At 45.4% G+C, this 17432-nt stretch overlaps 1 long non-coding RNA gene across 1 annotated transcript in view; it reads right to left on the reverse strand.

Annotated features, from left to right (window-relative positions):
- Window positions 1–6597: 6597 nt before the first annotated feature.
- LOC138283187 (uncharacterized) overlaps window positions 6598–17432 on the reverse strand; it is a 122717-nt gene continuing 111882 nt past the window's right edge. Inside the window, exon 3 of the long non-coding RNA XR_011201117.1 lies at window positions 6598–6959. This is a non-coding gene — a long non-coding RNA (uncharacterized lncRNA). The remainder of the gene's footprint in view (window positions 6960–17432) is intronic.

The following is a 17432-nucleotide window of genomic DNA, read 5'->3' on the forward strand; positions in this document are numbered from 1 at the left end:
GGCCTGATTCTAACTTTGGAGGACGGTGTTAAACCGTCCCAAAAGTGGCGGATATACCACCTACCGTATTACGAGTTCCATAGGATATAATGGACTCGTAATACGGTAGGTGGTATATCCGCCACTTTTGGGACGGTTTAACACCGTCCTCCAAAGTTAGAATCAGGCCCTGAGGGTTTTCTTTCATGTGTTTGAGTGCTGTGTGACTACAGTGGTATTGCATGAGTTTTTCATGTCTCCTAGAGAAACCTTGGCTGCTCATCCACTGCCTACACACCACTAACCGGGGATGCCTGAACCTGGTATAAGGTGTAAGTACCTTAGGTACCCACCACACACCAGGCCAGCTTCCTACACGAAGGAACAGGTCAGCCATAGGCATTCCCCGAGGAGTTAGACACCAGAAACAAGAAAGATAAACCAAACTGGTCTGTGTGTTCAAGGGCATATGATGAGCAAGGCACCTTAACAGAGATGTAGATGGCACATGTAAGCAGTTGCGAGGCCAGAAGATACCATTGACTTGTGGAAGATAGTGACAAAGGGGAAAAGTTCACAAGTGGAGCTAATTGTTTAGTCATGCAAATTCTTAGGAGATTAGCAATATTTGCATGGCACCCATAGTTCGGGACAAAGATAGAACACAAAGTTTAGACTTGTTGGGACCCAAAACCAGAGCCACAATGCAAGTGGGGCATGCTGATGTACCTCTGAAGAGAGTTCATGGGTTTCATTATGCCTCATGTTCTGCCTCCAAGTGGTCAGGTGCTGTTTAGCTTGAAACCTTGTTGCTGGGATTTCCTCATTTTACTGAGAAGCACTGCCTTGTGGTCTTTACTGTAAAATGATGAGAGGCTGGTTGCATTGCAGTTCACAGGGGACGGAGTTCCAGATTTTTGATAAACAGTTACAAAAAATGCTCAGTGTTTGCAATTTGTCTTTAGAAGTTGGTGATCTCCAGCTACAGATTGTTTTTTTTTTCTGGTAACACTCGGCAGCATCCGTAGATTATTAGTTTCTTGGCCAGATATTTTGTAAAGTTTAGGTGAAATGACACATTGAATATGTAGTGAACTTCAAAGGCACACCAGTGCGGCAATCTGTATACCGGCGTGGTGTTGTCTAAATGTTGAGTTCCAGAAACACAGGGGGTCATTCCGACCCTGGCGGTCAAACCCGCCAGGGCCGTGAACGACGGAAAGCACCGCCAACAGGCTGGCGGTGCTTTCCTGCCCATTCTGACCGCGGCGGTAAAGCCGCGGTCAGTAAAGGGGATCCGGCGGTTTCCCGCCGGATTTCCCCTGGCTGGGCTGAACCTCCATGGCGGCGCTGCAAGCAGCGCCGCCATGGGGATTCCGACCCCCTTCCCGCCAGCCTGTTTCTGGCGGTTTTTACCACCAGGAACAGGATGGCGGGAACGGGTGTCGTGGGGCCCCTGGGGGCCACTGCACTGCCCATGCCACTGGATGGGCAGTGCAGGGGCCCCCTAACAGGGCCCCAGCATGATTTTCACTGTCTGCACAGCAGACAGTGAAAATCGCAACGGGTGCAACTGCACCCTTCGCACCCCTGCAACACCGCCGGCTCAATTCGGAGCCGGCTTTTGTGTTGCAGGGCCTTTCCCGCTGGGCTGGCGGGCGCTCCCTTGGCGGGCACCCGCCAGCCCAGCGGGAAAGTCAGAATGGCCTCCGCGGTCTTTTGACCGCGGAGCGTCCAAGTGGCGGTTCCCGCCAGGCGGGCGGCGCCCGCCGCCCGCCGCCCGCCGGGGTCGGAATGACCCCCACAATGTACTTATGGATGCTGCAGAGCTTGTAGAGGTGATAGGTAGAGTCTTAAAAAACACATAGAGAGCATTGTTGAGATGAATTCTGTTTATTGTGTGGGGCTGGACAAGTGAATAAAGGGCTGAATATGTTATTCAAAAGACTCGGCTGAAATTGAGTACCATTGAACCCATTTTTCATGTGATGATACTGTTGCAGAGTATGGTCCAAAAAACATAGTGATTCATTCCTATAAGCTTGCTTTGAGCGGATTTCAAGGTCCACGACAGTAGGCATCTGGATATGGGTAAACTGAGATTAGAAAGCAGATCTCATTCCTCGCACAAAAGTTTAGCTTCTGGATCACATTTCCTACAGTGCATTGTTCTTGTATAATGCACGGGAACCTTGTGAAGATAGCTCATTTGTTTCAACACCCTTTTCAGATCTGTTGTGTGATGAGGAGACCAAAGGTTCAAATGCCAGCAGCTTTTATCCTTTGGAAGTTGGCAGTAATAACCTGTATCAGTTACAGTGACGTGCAATTCCGTTCATGTGTCTGGTATTAGAATTAAATATTTGCTATTACTTTAATATTGTCAATGTAAAGGCGTGTAAGTTTGAACTTTACTATTGAGCTAATGAGCGGCTCCTCTAACCTACCTTGTGGTCTACAGCTTGGACATGTGGCCTCTTTCAGTCCTTTTGACCAATTACAGAATCCAGATTCAGCAGTACATTCACATCACATGCTCTGTCTGAATGTGTTGACAAGCAAGAATATTGTTTGGTTCAGACTGCCTCTCCGTCGTCCATGTCTGAATGTCAACAGCCTACCTCAGACTGAACCATAAAAGACTATCTTTCCCTTCCTTGCCAATAGAACCAGACAAGCTCATGTTTCGTACTGGCTTCCCAACCCCGCCCCTTTCTGTGTCTGTCTAGAATCTAGGAACAGTGGGTGGTATGACTCTAGATGCCTCATAATGCCAGACTAGTTATTTCTCCGACATTTGCATGCATGCATCCATGAACAGGCAGCATGATCATTTGACCATAACACATTAGGTACCACGTGACGCAAGTGCTAAAATTGCTCCTTGATTATTCTGACACATTCTACCTCTGGGGGTTTGCAGACACCCGTCATGTGTCAAAGAGCACATCAAGCTCATTTGAAAATAAACAGCCCAGTTTATGAAGTTACCCCAAATAGTGGAATGAGCCTTTTGTAAAGCATTGGAAATCTGTGGAAACTCTGACATCAGGAGTGTCTGAGGTCTTTCAGCAACCTAGCTGCATTGTCTGGCATTAAATATCACCCATGCAGTCTTTTTTCAGTTCTGTTTGACTCAGTCTATTCTTGTTCTGTTTCCAGGCTGTAGCTCTGTTCTTAGTGTTTGACTCATACTTGGGTTTCCGGTGTTAGATGTAGCTTCCACCACAAACGCAGAGCTGCCAGACCACAGTGGTTGCTTCAGATCTTAAATGTCACGTCTGCAAGAAGCAAGTCACGGTAACTTATGCATCCCAGACTTGCACCCGTTGTATGCAGAGGGCCGAATTAGAGCAATCTTAGCTTCTCTGCTGGAAGATATATAAGATGTGATCCGCATTACTAGTGGCATATAAATTCCAATGAGCCCAGTAACAGGAGTTTCTAGGTTCACCAGAGAAATGACATGGTTTTTCACATGGAGATTTCGGCTGCTGAAAGCAGCCAAAATCTCTATATAAAACTCCGGCAGAAAGCATGTGGGAATCAGTGCAGAAACACTGTTTCCCTCATGTTGTCCCTCAAAAATGTAATCCCGATTATTTCCCTGCCAATGGAATTACCGGGCCCCCATTAATGGTAATTCTGTGGCAGGGAAATAGAGGTTTTTAACAGGCCACTGGGAATGAGGGCCTTGGCCTGGTAATGGTGAGCAGGCTAGAGGCAAGAGTCCCTTCCGCTCGGGAGCCATGGTCAGTGGTTAGTTAGAGACTGAACAATGAGCACTGTCTTGTTTCAGTGGACCCAAGGAGATACTGTGTTCATCACTTTAAAGTACTACCCAACACATGTATTCATTGTGTAGTTTTCAAAGCCCAGCATTCTTTCATTCCTCTAGTTTAAAGCGGTAACAACTGGAAAGGAAATTCTGCTTAAAGGGTGCAAAGGGATGTCAGAAGTCCAATCGGCTGCGTTCGTTTGTATGGAAGTCTGAATAGTTCATTTTCAAGACTTTCTCACTCAATTTAGTTGGACTCAGATTTCAGGTTTGGGTTGAGGGCATTCTAGAGTCGCAACCATTACACTCCTATTAATCTTTCTCCATGTTTCATCTTCTTTTAAGGTTGTTGGTTCATCAAGCGTACGGAGATTGAGTGGAGATGTCTGGTTGAGCATAGTTTAATCCCCTTTGTGAACACTGAGCGAAGGTCTCTGTTTGGGCCTAATTTCATCAGGTGAGCGGATACTGAGTGGAGCTCTCTGGTTGGCCATAATTTCATCAGGTATGTTGACGCTGAGCGGTGGTTTATGGTTGGGGCAAAGTCAGTTATTTCTGCAGGTATACACTAGCACTAGTTGCTTGTTGCCTCAACTGCTTGCATTCCCCCGCTGCCTTGAGCATCTCTCTCTTCATGGAGAAAGAAATCGAATAGCAATAGTACTGAGCAGTGTAAAGCTGAAGCTTGTGTGTGCAGTGGGCAGACAGAAAATGGAAAGGCTGCCTGAGCCTGACATTTTTTAGCTACTATCACATTCATGTGTTCATGCTGGCTTTCAAATGTCCCTTTCATCCAACCTTCTTTAGCTGTTCAGTAGGCGCAGAAACCCTAATTGCACTTCTGTCTGATTCAGATTCCCAGTTATGGAACATTGCACTGTGTGCTATGCCGTTATCTTTAGGTTTGTGGGGCTTATGGACCACACATGGATGTTCAAAGTGAGTGGAAACCAATTGATACTGAATTCCTCTACTGTTAGTTTTACTGATATTCATTAATTCCACTACTTTGTAAATATGTGCTGCAATGAACGCAGTCACCTTTACATTTTGCAAATATGTTGAATACCCTGTGAAGACCATCGTTTCACCTATTGTCCAACTGAGATGTGAAGCTTCAGAACTATGATCTGTTTAGACCAAAGAGAACAAAGCAAAATCAGTTCTAGAGGAGCCGCTCTTTGCTGAGTCACAACCTTCATCATACAGCCACACCCTGCCTCTCCAGGTCGTCGCACTTTCACTTCTTTTTAACTCAGCAGCACTAGTATGTGCCTCCTGTATGACCTTGTACTTGCACCTCTATAGAGGTTAACATCTGGGGTGGACCAGGGGGAATTATCCACCCAGATTTGTTAGTTGGTAGACAAAAGAGACAGAGGAATGAACGACAATTCGTATTTTACACATGTTTGTTTCTTTGGCCACTCATTTAGACAAACATAAGTCAGGGCAGCCTGGCAGTGTACTTTGAGATCCCACTTTCCTCAGAAGTGCCTCAGGACTGACAGACTAGTGGGGGGATTTGTGACCAGCGTGTTTCCAGCCATTTCATACTGTCGGACCATTGGATGGCTCGCACAGACAGGAGTGGAAACATTGGAGCCAGCAGTGGGGGAGATCATAGAATTAGTGTCAAGTTACTATTTAGGAATGAATGAGTGCCAGGGAGCGCTATACCTTTTAAGAAACGGAGAACACTCAACATACTATTAGATTAACCATTTTGTGGAGTTGCTTTCCACTTCTACTAAAGTGAAGAAATTCAATGCTTTATTTTCAAAGACTAAATTATGGAAATTTCTGGAGAATTCGCAAAATATCTTATAAAAGGGAGATACAGAGTGTTTAGCCAGTAGCATAGACAAGCTCTGGCAAAGCCAATAGCTCTCACCTATGCAAGAGCTATTGACTTTGTCAATGTGTTTTAGCCATGTTGTTCACAAGGGGAGCCACTTTTCATCATGGTTAAACGTTAGTGGTGTAGAGGAGACTGCGGTAGAGTGTAGTGTTGTAGAGTGGCAAAGAGCAGAATAGAGTGGTGAAGACTGGAGTAGAGTGGCACAGAGAAGTAGAGTGGAGTAGAGTAAGGAAGAGTAGAGTAGAGTGGCAAAGAGTGGAGAAGAGTAGAATGGAGTGTCATGGACCAGAGTGCCTTGGGGTGGAGGGGCATAGAGTGTAGGAGGTAGAGTGGAGGGGGATAGATTGGAGGGACATAGAATGGAGGGGGTAGAGTGGCATAGAGTAGAGTGGTGTAGAATGAAGTGGCGTCTGTTGGCCTAGAATGGAGTAGAGTGTTGGAAAGTGGAATGGTGTAGAGTGTCATAGAGTGGAGTAAAGTAGAGTGTCAGAGCGGAGGTATGAAGAGTGCAGGGGCATAGATGTGAGAGGCATGGCGTGGAGTAAAGTGTCATAGAGTGGAGTGTCATAGCTTGGAGTGGTGTAGCAGATTGGTGTAGCCTAGAGTGGAATACTTTCAGAGTGAAGTGGCATAAATGGAGTAAAGTAACACAGAGTGTCACAGAGTTTCGTGGAGTGTCATAGAGTGGAGTAATGTGGAGTGTCATAGAGTGGCCTAGAGTGAAGTGGCATAGAGTGGCATAGAGAGTGAAGTGCATAGAGTGGAGGGGCATGCTGTGGTGGAGCATAAGAGTGGAGTGGTGTAGAGTGGAGTTGGAGTGGTGTAGTGTGGAGTACACATCGTATGGTAGCAAACTGCCATTACAGATAACACATTTTCAATTGACAAGACCATTGCTTTTGCACAGACATACAGTTTTACTGACAAAACTATACAGCGCACAAATGATGTGTGAATATTGCATCACCTAGTGTACTGATTTAGTTTGATTGTATTAAAATTTTGTTTCCACCACACTTCGAATTAAAAACAACTGTGCTTCATTTGTACTTTCCTAATTCTGATATATTCTGAAATATTTGCAGAGTTCATTTACTGGTGTTTACATTTTAGTGTATGAGCCAGAGAAAGAAAAGTAAAAACCAAGCTCTCCCCGAACACAGAGCCTGACATCTGACCTCTGTCTTTGAACCACAGCAAATATGACAAGATAAGAACAAAATGTAAAGGCCTGTTTACAGAAATCAAGGACTCATGGAAGAATACAAGGAACGATGGTGAGCAGGTTTTTTGTCCATGGGAGGGACGAAGGCATTCTGGACAGCCTAAAACAAGTAAAGCCTGCAAAACAGAAAGCCAGAAACATGTGAGTTACAAACTACTAAGCCAGTGGTTAGCAATGGGCTGAATACATTCCTAGTAAAGCTTTCAGAATGTCTGCAAGAAATCTTTTTGCAACCAGACACTTGTGCTCTCTGATAGGCTTCAGCTTAAAAAGTACCGCATGAGTAAACAATGGCATTTGAAAACTTTTATGTGCTGTGACATCCCCATTTGACATATCACATATATATCTTATAGACATATCACACCAACCTAATGAACAAACACTTACAGGGAAAAAAACAGAGGCCACTGATGTTATAGTTGAACATAGTGTTTAAGTTACACCAGCGTAATTTAGGGAATTTTGCTTTACACTTGTTAAACTTGTTAAACAAAATTCCCACCAATAAACCATTATTTCACGTCCCATCAAGCCGTTCTCTGCAAAATGATGTTGCAAGAGTGTGGGAACAATGCGAACAAGGAGAAGCCGGTGGCTGTTGTTGACAGCATTTGCATTTTTCGTGTTTTTTTAGCACGAAATGTGTCCTTGCGTCAAAGATTTAACATGTGGACACACTGGGGACCAAGATATAGCACTGTATGGTGGATTTTCATTTCATAAAAACAATTACATGAATTCTGTACACCACTAAACAGTATTTGCCATTCCAGGATGATTAAGTCCACTCTTAAAATTGAAGAAAAAAAAAACAGATCCAGAAAGCAACGTAACTTTGGCTAAGAAGCAAGAACTTGCCAGTTGTACCACACCTGACATAGGGCATTTGGCAGCTGTGAATGACTTCATTCAGTGGCTTTCCGAAATGATCCACATTTGTGCTATAAGCGTTCAAGGATGAATGCGGATATTAACAAATCCTTGGATGAGTCGTGTGTAGAGATAAGACGGCTAGCCACTTAATTCAAACCCGAGGTAGCAGGAGACAGAGTTATGTCCTTTGTTTCCTACAACAAAATATATCTTGTCTTTTTATTCAGCGTTTCATACTGCACATCTGTCATTTTTAAGTGCTATGATTAAAAGATGCTACTATCACCCCCACTTTACCAAACTTGAAAGCATGGAAGGCTAATTCGAGATTCAAACACTCGACCTTCAGAAGCATTTCAGGTCAAATTTGCAAACAATGCCCCTTTTTGCGCATAGAGCTATCGTGACAGCTTATTCTTTTGTACAACGTAGGAACAAAGGTCATTGAATCTTGTGGGACCAACCTACGACCTTTTTTGTGCTTACACAAAGAAAGGCGCTATGAAATAACATTTGAGTCTATGGGTTATTCAAACTTATGGGTTTGGATATCCAGTTCCCCAGTAGTGTAACGTTTGAGCCTCAGTGGTCTGCTGCCAATGCTTCCCTTAAAAGTTTAGTGTCACATAGAACGTTACAAATGTACCAATCACGCTCGGATGTCTGTCCGCTGTCTTCTTGTCTTTTCCTTGTTTGCATTAAGGACCACGTCATGCTTGATACGCCCACTGGTCGAAGGGCATTAAAAAAGTATGGGAACTGTGATGGTGCACGCAGTGGGGGCGGGGTGTGTTCAAAGTCATGGCTAGAAAACAAAGGCCTATATTTATACTTTTTTAGCACCACATTTGCATCGTTTTTTGACGCAAAATCGGCGTAAACGTACAAAATACAATTGTATTTGTAAGTTTGAGGCGCTAAAAAAGTATAAATATGGGCCAAAATATTGTGTAACTTTTTTTGGTCTTTCCCCTTCACATAACTACGGATTAAATAGCACACAGCTTAAGTGAAAGCTAAATGCAAGTTATGATAATCAGTGGGAAATGCACTATTGTGCATTATGAAACCTGTATTAGTTAATGCACTGCACTAGAAAGCCACAGAATTGAACCCAGGTTGAGACAGTGGAGAATAGTGACTTGTATATTTTTAGGGCTACAAGGTCCCAGAGTGTGAGAGAAAGCACTGTTGACGTGTAAGTCATTAATGTAAACCTGCATTAGAGACAGTATACGATAGGACGCTAAAAATGCACAAAAATGTTTAGGATAAAAAGGTGCATCCAAAATATAGATTTTAGTAATACCCTGACTGTACATAACGGGATTTTATTTATAACTATCCTTTAAAAGGAGACACTTCAAAGCTTACCTGGTAGCGCCCTTATTATCCCTCTTAAAAAGAATAAATATGTGTCATCAGGAAGCAATTTTTTTTATAACTGCTTTTCTAATGCACCCACTACACAGCTTAGCTGTTAGCTCCCTTAGAATACCCCTCAAAATGAATAAATGTGTGTCCTCAGGAAGCTTCACTAATTCCATCAATTCAAGCTAATACCAGCTTTCAAGCACCCCTTATATTTGCTGATTGACCTGTTGTGCACATTTACTTTTCTTTCAGGGTAGCAGGCACACTAGCAAATAGGTTTGTTTAGCTGTCTGCCCCTCCCCCGGTTTCACATCACAGGAGGCACCCTGTCTTACCTTTCAGCTGAAGCATTTCAGCTCTTGGAATTAACTGTCCTGGGACGGTTATCTTTTCACAAAAAGCAGTAGAACTATTTTTTCTAAAATAAAAAAAAGTATGGGCACTTTGTGCCCTTCACATCCCCTTAGTTTTGACCACTGGATACACCACTGATTCAGACATTCTCCTGTGCACTGGCATAGCACCAATCCCTCTATTCATTCTCCCTGTATGGGAGACCTTTTTACTTTCTTGCTCTCTAAGAGCACGCCCCCACTGCCCCGGTGAGCTGATTAAGCAACAGGGTCTTGGCCCCAAAGGCAGTGCTTAGTTTGAGCCAATGGTTTATGATGTTGGCACCAGCACTTAATTGTTAGCAGTGGCACTTATGATAGTCTGTTATATGATGGCGTTGTGTGACTAGTTTAAAGACAAGCACAGCAACAGTTTTTTAGTTCATTCTCATAGCTTTGGGGGTCTGGAATAGTCTTATTTGTCACACTTGGTGGAATGTGATAGTAGTTGCGTTGGTACTGTCATTGGCAGGTCTGGCAGGGGCAATGGGTTGTACAAGCTACAGTGGTCTCCTGACAAAGTCCCCAACACTTATTTTTTCACAAATTAAGCACTGTCCAAAGGTCTCCTTCATCCACCAAGCAGTCAAGATTAGGCTACCTAGGCTCAGATCGCTGACATGCAAGGTTATCCTTTATGATTTGCTTGTCTCTTTGCTGCACAATAAAATGTATCATGCCCATTCGTCAAAATACTGAAACATTGTGGGAGGACTGGGCGGATATGTAAATGCTGAGGCCGGATAGGATTCAGAATCATGGTATTTAATAGTGTTATTGATATGAGGAAACAACAATTGTAAAGATGACAATTGATCCACTGGTAATAGTCTTCCTTTCGGGTTTTCAGGGTCTTCCGTCCAGATGGCACCACCCCAGATTCTCAAAGAAAGAAGTAGCAGTATGAAAACAGGACAAATGTCTTGGTCAGTTTTTTTCATCACCACACCCATTGTTCGTTACATTGATATATCAACACGCAAATAATGAGCTTCAGAAAAGCCTTCTGGATAAGGTTCTTTTTATGTTACTCTCAGCTCTCTATTTCTCACTTTCCTCCTATTAGTGGGTCACAGGGTTTCTGGCATGCATCCGGTTAGCCTCACCGGGTGTCAGGGATACCCTTTTAACAGGGTCAGAGATGTCACTCTCCTTAAAACACGAGAGCCAACCTGTTAGCGCTAAGTCAAGGCCTTGTTAACTAGTGTGATATAGTAAACAACAAACAAAAGAAGCAAAAAAACTCTTATGACACCCCCTGCACCATGACCTCCCCAACCCCCAAACATACACGCTCCCTTCCCTTCAGAACTCACCTGCTATGCCACAACAGTCCTGAGTAGTGGTGGCTCTCTGGCATCCTCCAGGGGTAATGTACTACTCCTCACTCCATGCATCAGGTCCTTGGTCCAGGCTGGCGGTTTCCTCCTGCACATCTGCTTTAGACGTGCTCCCTCCAATTTGCGTCTTGCTTCCTTGATCCTCTCCTGTCCCGATCTCCTCCTTGTTCCCTTCCTGTGCAGCTGTGGCATTTTTTTCTTCTCCTTCATTCTTGTGGGATTGGTCTTGGTTGTCAGAAGCTCTGCCGTGCTGTTTGAAAATATGGTAGTCTATTGTTAGTGTTGTTTGTCTCTGTGTTCTTCCTGCTTTAATCCTTCTTCTCTTTCTACTGCAGGAGTTCTTGAGGTATCGGGAGCAAGCGGTGCGGACTCGGGGATTCATGCAAGAGTTGTGTATATTCACCTCCTCATGAGTAGCCAATTCTGATACTAGTTTGGTCTTTCCTGAAGCAGACAGGAACACCACAACAGCTTCATCAACTTAACGTAGCAATGGAGATTTTTGATGCCGCACCGGATCCCTTTGGAGTGCCTCTGGTCCCCAAAGATCTGAGGGGGCCTCCAGTTGGGTTACCACCAGTGGATCCATCCTTGATGGCAACTGTGTCCCTCAACCTCACACGGAGATCAACCCCTTTCTCAAGGTTGGCACCAATGGTCCCAGGTCTGGGGCCAACCGCAATTCCATCCTTGGCACAATGTTTGAAGTCACGACCAACGCCACCGGCTCAGGTAGCAACACTGATACTGATGTCACGGATGCTAGATACAGGTTTGATATTTCAATCAGATTTAGAGACCCATGCCTACCACCAAGGACCCAATAATATGTGAAATTAGACACTTATGCTTCCAAGAGACAAGTAGTGAGGCTGCATAGGCATGCTCCTGGGGACCCAGGCTTTCTTCTACAGCATCCTTCTCCAGACAGCATGGTGTTTCGGGCATTTACCATCTGCCTGAAACCCAGTTCCTTCTCAACTACTCCACCAGACAGGGAATTCAAGCAGATGGAGACTTTCAAGAAACAGATGTTCTCCTCCGCCAGCCTCACCTTACACTCCATCAATACAACATGCCTCCTGGCAAGTATTCTTTTGCATTAAGACACAGGGTGGCAGACGTCTTGCCAGCTGCCTCATGCATCCTCTGTCCAAACTTAAAGAGGCTTAATTTGGATGGACAGAATGCAGCAAAATATTCAATCAGATCAAGTCTGAACACTAGTGACTGCCTCAGTAGAGTGGTTGGCACAAGTGTAGTGCTCTAGAGCCACGCCTAAATTAATTCCACTGGCTTGTCATGTGATGTGCAGCAGTCTTCCATGGATATGCCCTACAATGGCTCTAGGCTGTTCGGATCAAAGGCGGACTCAACCCTTGAAAGATTTAACAAGAGTAAGGCTACTGCCCACTCTCTGGGTTAGCTCCACCAATTTGGCAATTTTCTCCACAGCAGTGCCCTTTTCAATGCATCAGTAGGTGCTACCAACAGAAGCAGAGACAATTTACACCTCAACAACAGACCTCCCGATTCTTTCAAGATTCAGGTCGGGGATCAGGCTGACAGTGTCTAGTCTCCCAGTGCCAATGAGTTACCCAGATCCCAGTTCCTCCCCCTGCCGCTTCTACAAAACCACTTTAATTTGTTCTGGGTGGTGACAATAGATGGGTAGGTGGTCACATCTCCTTTCACCTCCCTGGCTGCAGGAGCATCATGTCTGAAACAAAGGGGTGCTCCAGGCCTACCAAAACAGATACTCTCTACCCTTTCTTTCCTACCCCCAAGGCATGTCACCTGCTCCACAACACATCCTGAAGGACCGCTTGTCTATACTCCATGATGAAGTTTAAGCTCTCTTCGCCAAGGGAGCAACACAGAGGGTGCTGGCATTGGAAATCAGGACTGGTTGCTACTCCTATTACTTTTTGGTGTCAAATAAGGATTGAGACACCTGCCCCATTATTGACCTTCAGTCTCTGAACCTCTTCCTCTAGAAGGATAAGTACAAAATCTTCACCCTGACCCAAGTTCTGTCTGTCCTGGAACCAGAAGATGGGACTGTAATCTGGATTTGCAGGACACATATATTCACATCCCCGTGCTGCAGTCTCACAGGTGTTACCTGTGGTTTCAGGTGGGCTGAGTACTTTCAGTATACCATGCTACTGTCTGGCCTTAACAGTACACCTTGGGTGATCACAAAGATGACGGGGTGATCACAGCCCATCTGGGGAGGCTGGAAATGCCAGTCTTTCCATATCTTGATGGCTGGCTCCTAAAGGCACCTTTGCCTCAAACAGTCATAAATCACCTTGAGCCGACTGACACTCTGTTGAATTTGTGGGGGTTTTCCTTCAATGTGTCAAAGTCACTCCTGACTATTTCGCAAAGGGACCTCTTCATCCGAGCCATCCCTCTGCCTCAACGAGTCCAGCATATTTAGGCTATGATCCTGATGTTTCAGCCAACCTGCAGCCTGGGTCTCAATGAGGTGCTCTATTAGTCCTTTTGGCCTCCTGTATCCTGCTTGTGGACGGCATTAGGTGGCACGTGTGCTCTGCAGTGGCATCTGAAGTTTACATGGACTCAACACCATAGCAATCTGTCAGATTCCATCCAGGTGTCAAAGGTGGCTGCTTGACCTCAGTTGGATCATTGGCAGACCCCTCTCCCTATCCCACCCAGAACTAACAGTTGTGACGGACACATCGTTAATGGGTTGTGGAAGTTATCTGGGAGAGATGGAGATCAGTGGACTCTGGTCTCCAGAGGAAGCCTGCCTCCACATCAGGTTGTTGGAGTAGCAAGTTATTCGCTTGACACTGAAGGTGTTCCTCCTGACCATTAAAAGGGAACGAGTAAAGGTGCTCACCAAACCATGATCTCCATGTGGTCCTGCAACAAACAGGGTGGTGTGTGGCAAACAAGGAGGCTGTACACTTCTGGAACTGGCTAAATGCTCAGGGGATATTCCTGATTGCACGAACACCTCAGCTCCTTCAACCACCCCAGCGCCCACCACCAGCACTATCTCCATGTGGGCACCGCACACCACTGAATCCACCTCAGCCATAATGTCATCTGTTCACTCCAGAGCACCCACTGACCCATTCCCCCACCACCTGTTCAACCTTGGAACCAAGCTCGTCAGCACGGATCACATCAGCAGTTTTTCCAGACAGATTGAAACATGCAGAAATCAAACCCCTCCTGAGAAAACTCTCCACGGACCCCAATGAACTCAAGAATTACAGACCCATCCCTCTACTTCCCTACCCGGCTAAAGTACTCAAGAAGGCAATCAATCAGCAGCTCTCCAGCTACCCAAAAGATAACAACCTACTGGACACCTCCTCCCAATCAGGTTTTTGTTCCAACTACAGCACCAAAATGCACTCATTGCCGCCACTGACAACATCAGAGCACTCCTTGACCACAAGGAAACCGCCGCCCTGGTCTTCCTCGACCTTTCAGTCAAATTTGACACCGTCTCCCACCATACCCTAATCAACAGATTCCACAGCATCGGAATACAAAACAACACCCTCAAATGGATCGCCTCCTTCCTGACAGGACGCAATCAAAGCATCCGACTACCTACTTTCACCTCTGCCCCCTAGAGCATCATTTGCGGAGTACCCCAATGTTCATCCCCGAGCCCCACTTTGTTCAATACCTACATGACCCCACTAACAGACATCATTAGATCCCACTGACTCAACAACATCTCCTATGCAGACGATACTCAACTGATCCCCTTGCTTACTGAAGACACATCCACCACCAGAACCAACTTCCACAACGCCATGACCACCATAGCCAACTGGATGAAAACTAACCTCTTGAAGCTCAACACCGACAAGACAGAAGTCCTGATTTTCGGGAAAAACACTTCCACATGGGACCATAGCTGATGGCCAGCTAAACTCAGACCCACTCCCATGCCTACAGACCACGCTTGCAACCTTGGCATCATCCTCGACAGTAAGCTGACCATGATGCGGCAGATCAATGCAGTCGCCTCCTCCTGCTTCCACAACTCTTCAGTTGCATGGTCTGCAAAATCTTCAGATGGATCCCAGCCAACACCAGAAAAACGTTCACCCAGGCCCTCGTCACCAGCTGCCTTGACTACAGTAACGCTCTCTATGCTGTCATGTCTTCTCAGCTCCTAAAGAGACTTCAGACAATACAGATCACTCCTCACCTCAGAGACCTCCCCGGCTTTCCATCCAGGAGAGATGTAATTCCAAGCTCCTGACTGATTGATTGATTGATAGACTCAGAGTGGACTTCCAGCAATGGGAAGGACACTAGCATGATCTATTCGCCACCGCAAAGGACGTGCTATATCAAAGCTTTTGGCCATGGGAGTTCCCAAGCCATTCCTCTCTAAGACACACTTAATGCCAACACTCGAGCTCAGGACTCCTGTATGCTTTTCCTCCCCTCCCTCTCCTAGCCAGAGTACCAAAAAAGATCAGGACAGACTGGGCTTTTGTCATCTTAGTGGCTTCGGACTGGGTGAGAACAGTGTGGTACCTGGAATTTCTGGCCATGGGCATTTATCCTCTGATCTGGCTGTCCCTTTGAGAGAAGCCTCTGTGGCAGGCCTGGGTCCTGCACCCAAATTTGCACAAACTACACCTTCATACGTGTATATTGGGAGGCATCTCAAGGAATACCAAACTTACAAGCAGTGATCTGATGTTCTTCTGTTCCATTTGTCATTGGCTCAGGGACTTGTTGTGGCAACAGCTGGTTATTTCTCGGCTCTTTCAGCCTTCTGACCAGCCATCCCTTTTCAAATCTCCTGTTGTGATGATTTTTTTTAGGGACTGGTCATTATGTTCTCAAAACTCCATTTGTCATGCCACAGTGGGACCTTCATTTGGTACTCACTTTGAACCCATGGTTGCTCTCTTTGTCTTCTTACCATCAGGACAGCATTCATTCCTCATTGCTATAACATCAGCCAGGTGAGCGAGGGAACTCCAGGCATTGTCCATGGTTCCTCAATGTACATCTTTCTTCTCAGACAAATTAATCCTCAGGAACAGTGGTTCCCAACTTTTTTACTTTTGTGGACCACCACTTTAGCATTACTGGAACCTACTGAATCATTATTGAAATCTGAGGACCAACCACTGAGTAATTTCTGGAAGCCGGGGGACTCTGGCCTAAACACTTTTAATGATTTGAAACACAAAAAATACACAAAAATAAACAAACAAGCGTACATCAAACATTTTATTTAATTTGCAAACAAATATGCTGCTCCCAAAAATCAGTCTGAGGATACTAATTACATTTTAAGCTTCCAGTTTCAAATTCCTGACATTTACAGTATGTTTTAAAATGTTAAACTTTCAGTTTAGCCACTTTATTTATATACTCTTTAATAATCTGTTAATATTATTTAATTTTCTAAGCAGTCGCGAACCCCCAGAGGAAGCTTAGCAGACCCCCAGGGGTACCCTGACCACAGGTTGGGAACCACTGCTCTAGAAAAAGAAGCATTCCTGCCCAAGGTAGCCATGCCCTACCACATAAGGCAATCCATCACCTTGCTTGCTTTCTATCCATTGCCTCACCTCTCCAAGGAGGAAGAACAGCTTCATTGCTTAAACCTTAAAAAGGCATTTAGCTTCTATATGGATTGAACAAGAGATTACCTACAGGACAACTAACGTTTCATTGGTTTCTCTGGGGCTAAGAAAGGCAAAGTGGTGCAAAAGAGAACCATCACAAATTGAAGGCTCCAACCTCAAGATCTGCTATGGGCAAGCCAAGAAGCAGCCACTAGAAGGTGTGTGTGCGCTCATTCCAGCAGAGTGAAGGCTCCTACCACTGCGTTGGCAAGAGGTGTGCCAGTCATGGACATTTGCCAGGCTGCTATGTCTACATCCCTCCACACCTTCTGTAAGCATTTCTTCCTGGACAGCCAGGTCTGGCAGGGCGGGCACTTTGCCCAATATTTCCTGCAGAATTTCCTCATCTGAGCCATTCCATAGAAACACCACCTGGGGCTCTATCACATACAAGGCATACTTTCCCTGTTTGCGCTACAGATCACCATAAAACCAGTGCGCCATGCACAAACAGGAAAAGTGCACCCTATTAGGTTAATTGTGCCGCCCCCACTGCAGCCTTGTGGCACATTCAAATGAAATACAGAGCAGCTTCTTCAAAGCCTCTCTGTGTTTCACTATGCAGGCGGCACCCACCTGCACTTTAAAGAGGGGAGACAGAGCCTCTTACAGATGGGTGCAGTAAGTGATTGTGACCGCCTGCAAGGGGATGTCTGGGGGGTCCATGGGACTGCTATTCTCCCCTGCTATCGGGGGGGGGCACTTATAATGCACCACCTTTTTGTGGCACACTGTCAGTGCACCTCCTGACAGCTTCTTTACCTTCGTGCCTGCGTCCATAATACTGTGTGGGCACAGAGGTAAAGGGATTTCCTCATTTGCATGGGGCCACGTAAATACATATCTATTCCCTATCTATTTGAAATGCTTAACATTAGCATTTAACATTCCTTTAAAGCCAGACCTATCGTCATTGCCAATGCTAGTTGGGTGACCAGTTTCACAAATGTTAT

This window comes from Pleurodeles waltl, chromosome 3_1 (assembly GCF_031143425.1).
Source record: "Pleurodeles waltl isolate 20211129_DDA chromosome 3_1, aPleWal1.hap1.20221129, whole genome shotgun sequence".
NCBI lineage: Eukaryota > Metazoa > Chordata > Amphibia > Caudata > Salamandridae > Pleurodeles > Pleurodeles waltl.